The 14946-nt window shown below is 38.7% G+C and overlaps 1 long non-coding RNA gene across 1 annotated transcript in view; it reads left to right on the top strand.

The window, feature by feature from the left end:
* The window catches only part of LOC139037429 (uncharacterized), a 54348-nt gene that overhangs the window by 32499 nt on the left and 6903 nt on the right, over positions 1-14946 (top strand). Inside the window, exon 3 of the long non-coding RNA XR_011490222.1 lies at positions 1789-1874. This is a non-coding gene — a long non-coding RNA (uncharacterized lncRNA). The remainder of the gene's footprint in view (positions 1-1788; positions 1875-14946) is intronic.

Genomic DNA, 14946 nt, shown 5'->3' with positions numbered 1-14946 from the left:
CATACAATTAGATTGTTACATACTCTTGGGCTATATTCATGCAAAGTATGTATTAGTTGATTTTCCTCATAGAAATGTGCTAGTGGGAAAGAAAAATCAAGCTCATAATTAAAAATATCAAAGGCCTCAAAATTATTGGCAGGTTTTAGGGAGGAAGCTTGGAGAAGGAAATGGCAACCCACTCCAGTATTCTTGCCTGGAGAATCCCATGGACAGAGGAGCCTGGTGGGCTACTGTTCATGGGGTCACAAAGAGCAGGACACAACTGAGTGACTAAGCACAAGGGAGCTTGGGAAATTAACTAGTCTGCTCCTTGCCGGAAAAATTTAATTCTCTCCTTGATAGTGATAATCTCATCATTATAATTTATGGTCAAAGTAGACAAAGCAGTCAATTACACAGATAAACAATCTATTTTAAAGGGTTGAGTTAGAATTAAATATAGGTTCAAACAGTCTTTCCAATATCTTTGTTCAAAACATTTATAAAAACTCTTGGTATTCGAAAGCCTCTGCTGCATTCTTCCCACTGCCTTAGTTGTAGTTTCTTGAAAATGGGTTTGATTTCAGAAATGTAAAAATATCATTTGGGACCTAGACTTGTGAATAAGATACAAGTTAAAACTGTAAAAGTGAAAGTGTTAGTCGTCAGTCATTTCTAGCTCTTTGCAGACCCCATGGACTGTAGCCTGCCAGGCTCCTTTCTCTGTCCGTGGGATTCTCCAGGCAAGAATACTGAAGTGGTTGCCATTCCCTTCTCCAGGGGATCTTCCTGACCCAGGGATCGCCCACGTCGTGGGCAGGGTCTTCAGTGTCTGAGCCAGCATGAAAGCTAAGTAATATCTCTCCGCAGTAGTGTGGCAGATTTTCTTTCCCAGAGATGCCTGCCACCTCATAATACACCTCCCACATTCCCTCCGCTCGTACCTGGATAGACCTTTGCTGCTGTGTCAACCTGCAGAGAATGGAGACAGTGACACTACGCGGCTTCTCAGGCCAGGTCAGACAAATGCCAGTTCTCTCGGGACACTGGCTCTTGGAACCCAGATACTATGGTGCTGGGAAACAAGACAAATTCATGCATAAATGTCCGAGCTGACAGCTCATTAGCGACTGAAAAGAAATTGAGGAAAATGTTATTGGGGGCTGGGGAGAAAGTCCTTTGTTTTATAGTGGTGGAGAGCTGTCCCCAAAGTCACCTGCAGTAACAGAGAAAGTAGGAAATGCACCTAATGTAGTCAATAATTTAATTAAGGAGATTTGCAGGTAGGGTAGTGAACATGCCACTTGACCTCTTGCTGGCTGTGCATTAGAAAAGGGATAAGAGAAAGAATAGTTAAACTTAGAAGAAACCAGGAATTGCTGGGTACAAAAATTGAACTTTCTCATTTTCAGCCTCTCCAGATGGTAAATGACACTCAAATTAAGAAATGGCTTCTAGGAAAATCAATGGTGCTGCAGAAAAATGTGGTCTAAATATGAAACCAAGGACATGACTGGAAATTTCTTTGTTAAGACCTCAGAGAGACAAGATGGTGTTTTATGGACCTTTTCAAATAGACAAAAAAATCTTTCTAAAGATCTTGAGGGCCTTGTCTCATAGCAGCCCCACAGAGATTCCTAGGTCGAGAAGGGCTTTTAAGAAAAGCCCTTCTACATTTAATGGCAAAGAAAGGACTACTCAGAGAGCAGAACTCTCTTTTGAACAGCAGGGTTTAGAGTGGTTATCCTCTGCCTGAACCATCATTATATGGGGAGGCTATATTGAGTATATAACTTGTCTCTTTAGTTCATAGTTCTTCAGAATTCTACTTAAGGAGCTGAATTCGAGGAACTGCTCCCAAGCCTCGACCACACTGAGACCTGAATGCTGTGGTGAGTTCTCAGACTGTCAGTGAATACCATATTGGTAAGAGGCTTAGGACTCTTGGAAGAGGGGTTGAATGTACTTTGTATGTGGAAGGGATGTGAACTCTTGTGGCCAGAATAGCAACTGTGGCAGACAGCACTATCCAAAGATGCCCATCATGACGTGTTGTATCTCGCACATTTTGTAGTGTGACACTGACTCTTCCGAGTCATGAAGTCTGTGTGCTCTTCTACTGAACAGATAGAACTTTACGACTGGGATGGCCAGCAGGCCATGAAGAGAGCGATGCTCTGTGATTTCTGAGGTTAGGTCCTAAAAATGCCACACTTCTGCCTTGCTCTCTTGGGGTGCATGTTCTCGGAGCCCAGCTGCCTGGCTGCGGGGAAGCCAAGGGCCTGGCTGAGTTCCCAGCTGACAGCCAGCATCCACCATCAGGCAGGGGAATGAGCCTTCAGAGGATTCCAGACTCTAGCTTTCAAGTGACCTCCAGCCTCTGAGGCGCCCCGGTTGACACTATGTAGAACATGGAGAAGCTGTCCCTTCTTGCCACTCACAGTGCTGATTCATGAGTGAAATAAAGGGTGGTCAGTTGTTAAGCCACTTTTCATTTTAAGTGGTTTGTTATGCAGCCATAGGATACTGGGGCAAGGAGAATGGATAAACAGATTGTGGGCTATCCATCCAATGGAATATTATCCAGGCATAAACGGAAATGGTGTGTTGATACTTACAACGACATAGATGAAGCTCATAGCTCTTGTGCTCAGCAAAAGAAGCTGGACATGAAGTATAGACTGCGTGATTCCATTTAATTGAAATTCCAGAATAGGCAAAATTAATATAAGACAAATTCATTGCAAAAGTGGTTGCTTTTAGGCGCACCTGATTAAGGGACATAAAGGGACATTCTTGGTGGATGAACTTGTCTATATCATGATAGAGGTGTGGGGTTCCAAAGATGCATCTGTTTGTCTAAATTACTGCTAACATTCATGTACTTCAATGTATGCAAAAATTACCTTAAAAAACTAAAAAATAATAAATAAAAATTAAGGGAGAGTGAACGTATAGATGCTACAAGAACAACGAAATGTTGATAAGTAGTAAATCTGTACATAAAAGTTCATTTTTTTCTGTTTACTTTGTATTTGTTTTAAATTTCCCATAATAAAACATTCAAAAAGGAGGAAAAACAGTCTGATTTTTCTAAACAGTGAGATTTGACTATAAAACAAGTCTTTTTCTTGTATAGCTGCTAGGGAAGCTCTGAAAATATTGAAAGAATATGTTTTTAAAATGTTTTGAATAAAGCTGTATTATTCAAATGGATGAGTAGCATACCATGTCTCAAGACTACCAAAGCACAACACTTGATGTAATGTGTAAATGTTTTTGTTTTTTAAAGTCAGTTTTATTATTTTATATTGTTCAACCTGTTACTTTAATCAGCCCATACAATTTTCATTATTTATTTAGTAGTTATTGTCCATCCACCAAACATTTATAGAACAGTAATGGGAGAAACTAGTTCCAAACAGAATTAAAAACACAAACAAAATAAAAATAAAACAAACAAGAAGAACTGGTTCCTGATAATGATGTTAACTGGCAGAAGGACGACGGCAACTTAAATAAAAGCACAACATTAATTCTGGTGGTTTTCTTTGTATTCTAGTGCAAAAATTTTTGTTGTCATTTAATTTATTTGAAATCTCTTCTAATTATTTTATAATAATCCTTTTCAGTGAGTGGTAGAAGTGTTGGTTCTGGAGGAGGGCATGACAACCCACTCCAGTATTCTTGCCTGGAGAATTCCATGGACAGAGGAGCCTGGCGGGCTACAGACCACGGGGTTACACAGAGTCAGACATGATTGAAGCGACTAAGCATGCAAGCACGCAGGAGTGTTGGTTAGACACTACGCCATCTTCCCATTGGGTTTAGTGTTGCCTAAATGATTTTTAAATGTTCACCCATGTAACATATATTGCTTGTCCTATATACTATTGGCATTTAACAAACCCCATTTATCTAGACTTCAGATCATTTGAAATTTGATGAACCACAAATTCATTTCTTCAGTTTAGAGTTTTCTTCCGGACTTCGGACCTACATATGCAACAACCTGTTGGAAATCTCTGGGCTATTCCCACAGACATCTGAAACAAACTTACCTTCAGAGAGGCTCACCCTGTTCTCCCTCCCACAGTAGTTAGCAACATCCTCTATCCATCTGTCCAAACCAGAAATGGAGTATCTTCCCCTACTTCTCCCTCTCTAATCCTCCACATCTAGTCACTCACCAAGGCCTGTTGTCTTTTTGAATATTTTCTCCTTTTACCCCCTGCTGTTATCCTAGTCCAAGTCCAGACATTTCTTACCTAGATTACTGCAATAATAATTACTCCTATGTATAGGAGGTCCTGCTTCTAGTTTTTCCCTTTGCTTGAATGCATCCTTCAAATTGCTGCAAGGATGGTCTTAAGAAAATGAAAATCTCATCCTGTTGCTATCTAACTTCTCACTCTTCAGGAATCCTCCTCTGCCCATTGGTAAATGAAATTCTCAGAGAGGCAAACACAGCCCTCTATGATCCAGTCCTTGCATGTCTCTCCAGCACTTTCTTTCATCCTACCGTCCTCACATGTCATGTTCCAGCCATGATCAAGGACTCATGGTAATCAAAAAGAAGCATGCTGCCTATGTCTTCATGCCTGTCTTCAATCTGCTACTTCTTCACCACAAATCCCTAGACAATATGTACTTCTCTTTTCAGATTGTACTCATGTGTTAGATACTTGTTGAAAACTCCACCCTGCCCTCCCCGCTCCCCAGTCGCAAAGAAGAACCAACCATTATAGCTTTTGTAAGCCTGGATACCATTTACAGACTTATAGCCTTGCCCCTTAACAAATTTCTTGCCTTGCTGGTTTTCAGGCCTAAGTAAAAAAGTGGGTTTTTAAAAATATTTCAATTTTATCAAATAGTAAGAAAAAATTGATATCATAAAATCTATAGTATAGATTCAGATAATAAATGGTTAAAGTCCTTTGACAGTATAAGTGTTTCTACAAAGAAAAATTTGCATGCATTCAGTCTCTCTCTCACATACTCATACATGTAGTCTGAAATCATATCATTTATAAAGCTGGTATTCATAATGAATATTCTAGAGTACTGTTTCTGATTCATTAACAAAATCTCCACTAAAGTTTAACATAGTTTTTTTGCTTTCAAATTCTCTGGATATCTATATGCATGTATGGTATGCAGTATATGGCAACTTCCAGTTAACAGAATGTGAAACTAATTTGGGTGAACATCTGTATTGCATAGTTTAAGGACAGCTATAGCAAAATATTGCCTAGTGGTTAAAAATAATTCTCAAAATTTTTGGTTTGTTTAAATAAAACTTTTGCTCAGAATTTCTTAAATAATTAAAATTGAATCTTCATAATCATTTTGTGATTTAGAAATAAAGAAAATAAGGTGAGTGGTATAAAATGTAGAGTCATAAAGTAAGCCCTTAACATGTTATGATTCTTAATAAATGATTAAGTAATGGTTTTGATCTCACAAATTATGATGATGTTAAGGTAGTTCAAAAAGGTCTAGATGATGGAAAAGCTGTAAAATAGGATTTTTGGAAGGTATTAGTATTTTTAGAATGAAATCATTGATTTAATAATGTCTCTCAAGCATATGAAGTTACTATGCTAAAGCTCATGAGTTTCCTTTCATCAAGCCTGAAAAGATGGAAATAAGTGAAAGTACATAAACACTTAAAAAGTAAGTGCTAGATAATCTCAGTCAAGTCGTTTAAAACTCATAAGTCTGCTGAGCAAGGGTAAGGTCAGGCCTCTCAAAGTGCCTGATCTCTTGCTCTCTGTCCATCCCCTGCCTGACCAGCGCCTGGCTGACCTTCCTACACACTTGCCTATGCCCCAGATACTGATTATTCTTATCAAAGGGGTGGTGAGGGGTGTTCCTCTCTACCGGTTTCCCTAGTAACTAATAAGCCCACCTGACATCAATGACAATTCCCCTAAAACTGGTAATCTCTCTACCCCCAGCCCCCAGGAGCAAAGCCTGCCACCATTTCCTGCCCATCACCAGGCTCCCCCATTCCTTAAACCACTGATATCTCTACTGCTGACTCCGGGCACTTCCTTCAGTCTTGAAGCTGGGCAAGCCCAGGCCTCGTAAGCCTGTGTGATGCAGCCCAACAGTTAAAGTGTATCTCCAGATGAGAAAATAAGTGCAAAGGTTTAAAACCTTTTCAAGAACTTCTGGTTTCAGTTCCAAAATATAAAGCTTGGAAATTGTCACTTATATCCTTAAAATAAGAAAAAACTGGACAAAGTGGAAATCAACTACTTTTCTTGATTTGGAAATTAAATAACATGCTTCTAAATGATATATATGACAGGGGAGATATCTCAAGAGAATTTTAAAAAATATTTAAACTAAATGAAAATAAAAAATAACAACTTATCAGAACTTCCTTGGTGGTCCAGTGGTTAAGACTCCATGCTTCCATGCAGGGGGTGAGGGTTCAATGCTTGGTCAGTGAGCCAAGACCCCACATGCTGCTCGGGGTGGCCAAAAAACAAAAAAAACCCCAAAATACAACTTATCAAAATTTGTGAGGTACAGTGAAAGCAGTGCTTAAGGGAAAATTTGCAGGTTTAAATATATATACTAGAAAAGAAAAAAGTTCTAAAACCAATCACCTAAATTTCTACCATAAGAAACTAGGGGAAAAAAAAGACCAATTTAAAACTAAAGCAAGCAGAATAAAATAAATAATAAAAACTGAGCTGAATCCTATGAAACAAAATAAGAAATCAATACAGCAAATCAACAAAACCAAAAGGAAGACACAAATGACTAATATCAGAAATGAAAGAAGGAACAGCCCTATAAGTTCCATGTACATTAAATGGATAATAATGGAATATAACTATATAAACACAATTATATATATAAATATAGTGGATATAATTATAACAACTCTGTGCCCACAAATGTGATAACTTAGATGAAATGGGCAAATTCCTTGAAAGACATAAAGTACCAAAACACACAAAAATAAATAGATGATCTAAATAGGGCTTAGCCTATTAAAAAATTGAATCAGTAACTTAAAACCTTCAAAAAGAGAAAGAACCAGGCCCAGATGGTTTCACATACGAACTTTAACAAACATTTATGAAGCTGAATTACCTCAATACAAAAACCAGATAGACATTATGAAGAATGAATCTACGGACCAATATTTGTCATAACACAGATGCAAAAATGCTCAACAAAATATCAGCAAATTGAGTACAACAATATATAACAAGAATTATACACCAAGACCAAGTGATATTTGTTCCAGATATGCAAGGCTGTATCAACATTAGAAAATTAACCAACATAATCTACTACTTCAATAGGCTAAAGAAGAATCATATGATCAGTATCAATTAATGCAGAAAAAGCAGTGGACAAAATTCAAAACCTATTCACAATAAAAACTCTCAGTAAACTAGTAGCAATGGAGAACTTGCTCAAACTGAAAGAATATCCACAAAAACTCTACAGCCTGACATCCTTAATGGTGAGAGACTAGACAAAGTCCCCCCAAGATTGGGAACAAGGCAATGGTGTCCTCTCTCATCACTCCTTTTCAATATTTTACTGGAAGTCCCAGATAGTGCAATGTGGAAAGAAAAGGAAATAAGGTATACACAGGAGAAGGAAGAAATAAAACTATCTATGTTTGCAGATGACTTGACTGTTTATGTAGAGAATCCCAAAGAATTAACGATAAAATCTCTTAAACCACTAAGTGAGTATAGAGAGGTCATAGGACACAAGATTAATATACAAATCAGTGGTTTTCCAACATATGAATAATGAAAATGGGAATTTGAAATTAAATTAATTGAATTAAAGACAATGCAATTTATAATAGCACTAAAAAGAAACAAAAGACACTGATGCTGGAAAGATTGAAGGCAAAAGGAAAAGGGGATGGCAGAGAATGAGATGGTTAGATAGCAACACTGACTCGATGGAAATGAATTTAAGCAAACCCAAGAGTTAGCAGGGCTTCCCTTGTGGCTCAGCTGGTAAAGAATCTGCCTGCAATGCAGAAGACCTGGGTTCCATCCCTGGGTTGGGAAGATCCCCTGGAGAAGGGAAAGACTACCCACTCCAGTACTCTGGTCTGGAGAATTCCATGCATAACCACGATGTGATCAGTCACCTAGAGACAGATATCCTAGAATGAGAAGTCAAGTGGGCCTTAGGAAGCATCACTACAAATAAAGTTAGTGGAGGTGATGGAATTCCTGTTGAGCTATTTCAAATCCTAAAAGATGATGCTGTGAAAGTGCTGCACTCAATATGCCAGCAAATTTGGACAAATCAGCAGGGGCCGCAGGACTGGAAAAGGTCAGTTTTCATTCCAATTCCAAAGAAAGGCAATGCCAAAGAATGTTTAAACTACCGCACAATTGCACTCATCCCATATGCTAGCAAAGTAATACTCAAGATTCTCCAAGCCAGGCTTCAAAAGTACATGAACCAAGAACTTGCAGATTTTCAAGCTGGATTTAGAAAAGGCAGAGGAAGCAGAGATCAAATTGCCAACATCCACTGGATCATTGAAAAAGCAAGAGAGTTCCAGAAAAACATCTACTTCTGCTTTATTGACTAAGCCAAAGACTTTTGACTGTGTGGGTCACAACAAACAGTGGAAAATTCTGAAAGAGATGGGAATACCAGACTACCTGACATGCCTCCTGACAAATCTGTATGCAGGTCAGGAAGCAACAGTTAGAACTGGACATGGAACAATAGACTGGTTCCAAATTGGGAAAGGAGTGTAGGTCAAGGCTGTATATTGTCACCCTGCTTATTTAACTTATATGCAGAATACATCATGCGAAATGCAGAGCTGGATGAAGCACAAGGTGGAATCAAGATTGCTGGGAGAAATATCAATAACCTCAGATATGCAGATGATACCACCCTGATGGCAGGAAACGAAGAAGAACTAAAGAGCCTCTTGATGAAAGTGAAAGAGGGGAGTGAAAAAGTTGGCTTAAAACTCAACATTCAGAAAACTAAGATCATGGCATCTGGTCCCATCACTTCATGGCAAATAGATGGGGAAATAAAGAAACAGTGACAGACTTAATTTTGGGGGGCTACAAAATCCCTGCAGATGGTGACTGCAGCCATGAAATTAACAGACGCTTGCTCCTTGGAAGAAAAGCTATGACCAACCTAGACAGCATATTAAAAAGCAGAGACATTACTTTGTCAACAAAGGTCCATCTAGTCAAAGCTATGGTTTTTCCAGTAGTCATATATGGATGTGAGAGTTGGACCATAAAGAAAGCTGAGCACCAAAGAATTGATGCTTTTGAACTGTGGTGTTTGGAGAAGATTCTTGAGAGTCCCTTGGACTGCAAGGCGCTCCAACAAGTCCATCGTAAAGGAAATCAGTCCTGAATATTCAGTGGAAGGACTGATGCTGTAGCTGAAGCTCCAGTACTTTGGCCACCTGATGTGAAGAACTGACTCATTGGAAAAGACCCTGATGCTGGGAAAGACTGAAGGTGAGAGGAGAAGGGGATGACAGAGGGTGAGATGGTTGGATGGCATCACCAACACGATGGACATGAGTTTGAGTAGGCTCTGGGAGTTGGCGATGGACAGGGAAGCCTGGTGTGCTGCGGTCCATGGGGTTGCAAAGAGCTGGACACGACTGGACTGGACTGGACTGAGGACACAGCAGAGGACTGAGGAGCCTGGGGTGCTGCACTTCCACGGGGTCGCAAAGAGCCAGACATACCTTAGTGACTGAACAACACCAATGAAAAGAAAGGAAATATTAGGGATTTCCCTGGCAGTCCAGGGTTAAGTAGTCACACTTCTACACTGCTGGGGGCAGGGGTTTGATCCCGAGTTGGAGAACTAAGATCCCTGCTGCCATGTGGTAAGGTGGATGAAAAAGACAAAAAAGAAAGAAAGATTAGATAAGAGTCTACCAAAGTGTGTATAGGAGCTGTTTGTGGAAAATTACAAAGATCTGATGAAAGAATCATCTAAAGGTCTAAATAAATGAAGAAATATTTTGTGTTCCTGAATTAAAAGATTCAATGTTATGAAGATGTCAGTTTTTCCCAAGCTGATCTTAAGATTCAACCCAATTCCAAGTAAAATTGCAATGAACTGTTTTGTAGGTATTGACAAAGTGATATTAAAGTTTGTACAGAAAGGCAAAAGACCTAGAATAACCAACACGATACTGAAGAAGAATGAAGATAAGAGTGTGTACAGCAGTCAATTATCAAGACTTATTGTAAGGCTACACTAATTAATACAGCATGGTATTTGTCAAAGAATGGACATACAGTTTAATGGAAAAGAACAGAGGGCCCAGAAATAGGTCCATGCAAATACAGTCAACTCATATTTAAAAAGGAGAAAGGTCATTAAATGGAGAAAAGATAGTCTTTTCAACAAATGGTGGTGGGATAATTGGACAATCAAATGCAAAAACAATAAAAATTTTAATAGAAAATAAAGGAGAAAATCAGGTAACCATGGATTTGGCCAAAAGTTTTTAGATACTAAACCAAAAGCATAATCCATGAAGAAAAGCACAGATAAGCTTAACTTTATTAAAATTAAATACTTCTGCTCTGTGAAAGACAATGTTCAGAGAATGAACAGGCAAGCCACAGATTGGGAGAAAATATTTGCACAACATATTATCTGATAAAGGATTTGTATGTGAAATACACCAAAAAACCCTTAAAATTCAGCATTCAGAAAACAAACAAACCAATTTAAAAATGAGCAGAGATCTGAATATATACTTCAGTCAAGAAAATGTACAGATGGAAACCATATAGCCCATCTGTAGGGAATTGCAAACTAAAACAACAGTGAGATATCACTATGTACAGATTAGAGTGACTGAAATCCAAAAAACTACCAATTGCTCACAAGGATGTGGAGCAACAGGAATTTTCATTCATTGCTGGTGGGAATGCAAAATGCTCCAGCCACTTTGGAAGACAGTTTAGCAGTTTCTTACAAAGCTAAACACAATGTTAACATACAATCCAGCAATTGCATGCATAGATATTTACCCAATTTTAGTTTGAAAATTTATGTCTACACAAAAACCTGTAGCAACCTTATTCAGAGTTGACAAAAACTGGAAGCAACCAAGAAGTGTTTCAGTAGGTGAAAGTATAAACAATGGATAAACTATACATGGGTGATTTTTTAATACATATTGCTAAGTGAAAGAAGCCAGTTTGAAAAGGCTATACACAATATAATTCCAATTATATGGCATTCTAAACAAGGTCACAAAATGACGATAAAAAGTAAATGCTTGAGGCTTGAGGTGAGAAGAAGAGGGTTGAATGGTTAAACAGAATTTTTTTTTCAGGGTGGTGAAACCATACTGTATGATATTGTCACGGTGGATACATGACACTGTGTGCTAAGTCGCTTCATTCGTGTGCGACTCTTGGCCACCCTAGGGACTGTAGCGCCCCGGGCTCCTCTGTCCATGGAATTCTCTAGGGAAGAATACTGGAGTGGGTCACCATGCCCTCCTCCAGAAGATCTTCCTGACTCAGGGATTGAACTCCTATCTCCTACAACTAACTCCTGCATTGCAGGCAGACTCTTTACCGCTGAATCACCGGGGAAGCCCACACACGGGCTATGGAAATGCTAAGGGCAATGCTAACGACACTGTGAGTCTGTTAAAACCTGTAGAAGTTTATCATACGATGAATGAAATTTAATGTATGAAAAAATTTAAGAATCATTCAGGTGGTCAAGGAATCCCAGGGTGGGATGCAGGATGTGATAAAATAACTGCATTAGCAATGTGTAAGACAACCTCACTGAAGGGAGTGGGGGAAGGTGCTCACTTCAGTAGCTTTGACAATGAGTGGATCTTGTAGCGAAGGACAAAGGAAAAGAAGCTGTACTACCCCCTAGCTGATACCGTTGTTATTCCTGGGGTATGGGGTAACAGTTGTGATATGCTACACAGGTATACTGGAATTGAACAGATCCAGCAATAGTCCATGGGGTTGCAAAGAGTCGGACACGACAGAGCCACTTTCACTCTCACTGTACCAAAGGGATGGCCGAAGCTCACTGACGAAGTGGGATTTTACAGACAAGTGAGGAGAGGAGGCTAGAATGATCCATGGGCCAATGGTTAGAGCTGAAGACAGTCTGAACTCATGTTCAGCTTAACACACAGATTGTAAAACACATATTTGTAGATATGTGTATATATAGGCTAGTATACACACTATTTCCTCTCAGCTGGGAAGGCCTGCAACCAATGATATCCCAATAGCAAAAAGCACATCTAGTGCTCAGATAGTGGTTTCTGATACCTTTCCCTAATAGCGGCAACAAGGACTTCTTGGAGAAATGGCTGATTCAGAACTGGGGCCAGAAATATACAAGATGATCTGAGCTGGGGCATCTCATAGTGCCAGAAAATAAGGAAGCACTAGAAAGAGAGGAAGGAAGGAAGGGAGAAAGAAAGAGAGAAAAAAGAGAAGCAAATAATGCACCCATAACGTAGGAAGTATGTCAAAAAGACACAGGAGCCAAATGAAAGAGTTCCCAATTGCCAAAGTTAAAACAATTTGAACAACAAACAATATAGTAATATATACCCAAAGTATAAGATATCTATGAGTCTATACTGATATTAAATGCTTAAATAAATGGGAAAAGAGAAGAATCTCCTGTGCAGAACTTCAAGTGAGCTTCACAGATACTTGCCGTCAAGAAGGCGGAGCGTCACTGCTTAAGTGCCTGTGCAGGGCGACTCCTCCCAGATAGTACAGCATACAAAGAGGAAAAAGGAAAACGTCACAGTGAAGTCTAACCATCAAAAGTGAGCATAAACCCTGATGACGCATGAGGATAGTATGCACCTTTGATAAGATGTACTGAAAATGGCACTTCACCTCTCTGGTCTTCCTTCCCCAAACCCATAGCCTCAGTCCATTCACGAGAAAAACATTAGACAAAAGCCCAACTGAGGGACATTCTACAAAAGGCCTCACCAGTAACTACTTGAAACTGTCACGGTCATCAAAACTAAGGAAAGTCAGAGAACTGTCAGTCAAGAGGAGCCTAAGCAGACATGACAGCTAAATGTAGTGTGATGTCCTGGAACAGGAAAAAGGCCATTAAGTGGAAACAAAGGCAATCTGATTGAATGATGAACTCTAGGTAATCAGAATGTGTCAATATGGGTTCATTAATTGTAACACATAAAAAATAGTAAAAATGGGAAAAACAGGGTAAGGATATACAGGGACTCATTATGCTATTCGTTTTCTGTAAATCTGTTTTTTCTGGTTGTTGTTTTTTCTTTTTTTAACTTTTCTTTTATATTGCAGTATAGTTGATTTACAGTGTTGTTTTAAGGTGCACAGCTGATTCAGTTATACACATGCATATAACCATTCTTTTTCAGATTCTCTTCCCATATAGGTTATTACAGAATATTGAATAGTTTCCTGGGCTATACAGTAGGGCCTTGTTGATTATTTTATATATATAGTGGTGTGTTTATATTAATCCCAAACTACTAATTTATCCTCCCCTCATAAAACTGTTCTAAAATAAAGTTTAGTTAAAATATTAGCAAGCTTTAGTTAGTTGTTAGGCACTAACATTAGCTTAATATTGCTGTTTTCCTATTAACAATTATAACTATGTCAGGAATGGAATTTTTGTCAATTAAATGAACCAGAAATCGTGTATGTCCTGGGGCTTCATAAATAAAATTTCACAGTTAGACAAGAAATTTTTTCATTTCAGGTACTAGGTTTCTAAAATGTATTTGTATATTTTTCTTGCTTTGGTAAATAATGCACATTAAATAGGGCCTTTCTGGGTAATTCTATTCAATTGAAATAAATAATTACAAAAAAAGACCAAAAAACAAAGAACTGTGCCCCCCCCCAAAAACCCACCAAAAAATCCTCCCACCCATACTTCTCAAGATCTCAAACTCAGTCAGAAACAGAAATTCATCAATATCTGTTATGCCCTGGACTCTGTTTTAGGCACCGGGAATACACCTGTGCACAAAACAGATAAATATTTCCTCTCATCAGAGGACTCAATTCTAGCAAGATGATAGGTTGGCTCTTGGCTCCTATGACATACAGCTTTGCACCAGTCCCCAAACTCATTTTAGACTGTATCTTTTTCCTAAATTCCAGTTCTTCATTTCCAATTCATGGGTGTTTTCCACAAAATGTCATTTGAAAGTCAACACAGTTGAAACCAACCCTTCTAAACCCACCTTCTTTTCTGAACTCCGTTATCAATGGCCCTGCTCCTTACTTACCTGCTCCTCAGAAATCATGCTATTCAATTCCATCCTCTTTCATGCAGTGTCCTCACCAGCCCTTTCAATTACTCATCAAGTTCCAGAAACTTTCCCTTAAGGTGTCTTACCAATCTCTTTTTTTTTTTTGACCATACCTTGTGTCTTGTAGAATCTTAGTTTCCCAATCAGGGATTGAAACCAGACCCTTGGTGGTGAAAGCACACAGTCCTAACCACGGGGCCACCAGGAAATTCCTTCACCAATCTCATTTTTAAAAGACTTTCTCTACCCATCTAAACTGCTGGTATCCCTTCATATCTAGTTACTTAATATTTGTAAAACATCTGGATTTTAAGAATAGCTTCCTAATTGATCCCTATTAGCCTACCTTTCTTTTTTTTTTTTTTTTTTACATTTTTCATTTTATATATTTTTATTGTTTGATTTTTTTTTTATTATCAGCATGTATTATAAAAATGACTAACAAAGAAATAGCAAAGACCAAAAAAATGCTTTCCACTGGATCAGCCTGTGATCCGTTTGTTTCTGCTCGCTTTTACCCTGGGTAGGCCATCTTTTGCTTTCTCACCTGTAAATGGAAGCAAGCCGACCAGGAGGAAGCCTGCTATGAGACGGAGGGCTGAGCCGGCAAGGAATGCAGGGTGTATCTTAGC

This window comes from Odocoileus virginianus, chromosome 11 (genome assembly GCF_023699985.2).
Source record: "Odocoileus virginianus isolate 20LAN1187 ecotype Illinois chromosome 11, Ovbor_1.2, whole genome shotgun sequence".
NCBI lineage: Eukaryota > Metazoa > Chordata > Mammalia > Artiodactyla > Cervidae > Odocoileus > Odocoileus virginianus.
The sequence above is the reverse complement of the archived record's forward strand: the minus strand, read 5'-3'. Positions and strand labels throughout refer to the sequence as shown.